General features: G+C 57.1%; 1 protein-coding gene across 3 annotated transcripts in view; it reads left to right on the plus strand.

Annotated features, from left to right (window-relative positions):
• LOC114064542 (ankyrin repeat and fibronectin type-III domain-containing protein 1-like) overlaps positions 1-1,093 on the plus strand; it is a 192,935-nt gene that overhangs the window by 19,767 nt on the left and 172,075 nt on the right. The gene's annotated exons all lie outside the window — the stretch shown is intronic.

Genomic DNA, 1,093 nt, shown 5'->3' on the forward strand with positions numbered 1-1,093 from the left:
CTATGGTTCTGTGATTTGGGAACAGCCCCCTTGGGGTGTGCTGGGGGGCTCATTTGGGCTCAGCTGTGGGTTCTGTGACAGCAGAGGACAGGGGACAGCCTTGGGGTGACCCCAGCCTGTACCCTCAGCACAGGGCAATCCTCACACACCTCCTCACCCCATGGCAGTTCTGGGCTCTGCTCCTTTTCAACACATTTCTGGGGTCCTTGCAGCATGGCCTGGCCAGGGTCAGACCTGAGGAGGGCACCTGAGCTCCATCCTTTGGGGGAGGCTCTGGGGTGAAGCAGGAGAAAGGGTACCCCCCCCCAGTGCAGGGCTTGGCTCACTCTGGGGTTTTGGAGGAGATGGTGACACATGACCACACTGCCAGCATATGGATGTGTGTCCTGGTCACCCCTGCAGATTTGGAGACCCCATCATCAAACCTCAAGTGAGTTTTGACCCCACAGAGACCTTGAATTTGTGTTTCTTTGTGTTCCATGGCACCTTTGTGACCTCTGCAGTCCCTGCTGTTGGAGTCTGGACCTTCCCCAGTGCCAGACCCTGGGACCCTGGAGTGACCTGGTTTCTACCACAGATACCTTTCTAGTGTCTTGGATGATTCTCACTGGGGGTTTTACTGTCTTAAAGGCAATTTGTAGCCTTTCAGTCTTGAACCTTTTGGTTTCTTTATTTGCTTAATTCAGATTACCTGTGAGTTTTGAGGTGGGGTGGGTTCTAGAATGCTTTGTGTGCTGTCAATGCTGCTTATGCCTTGCAGCTTAAGATGCAAATCCTCATTACAGTACCCTGGCCAAGAGAGAGGGCTGTCCCAACAGCAATGTGGTGCTCAACATGAGCCAGGTGTGCCCAGGTGGGCAAGGAGGCCAAAGGCCCCTGGGCTGTCCCAGCCATGGTGTGGCCGCAGGCCCAGGGCAGCGCCCACCCCTGTGCTGGCACTGCTGGGGCACCTCCAGCCCTGGGGGCACTTCTGGGCCCCTCGACAAGAGAGACACTGAGGGGCTGGAGCGTGTGCAGGGAAGGGAACGGAGCTGGGAAGGGGCTGGAGCAGCAGGAGCAGCTGAGGGAGCTGGGGGGGCTCAGCCTGGAGAAA

Source organism: Empidonax traillii, unplaced genomic scaffold, assembly GCF_003031625.1.
Source record: "Empidonax traillii isolate 1590-97213 ecotype Southwest subspecies unplaced genomic scaffold, ASM303162v1 scaffold555:size490716, whole genome shotgun sequence".
Taxonomy (NCBI): domain Eukaryota; kingdom Metazoa; phylum Chordata; class Aves; order Passeriformes; family Tyrannidae; genus Empidonax; species Empidonax traillii.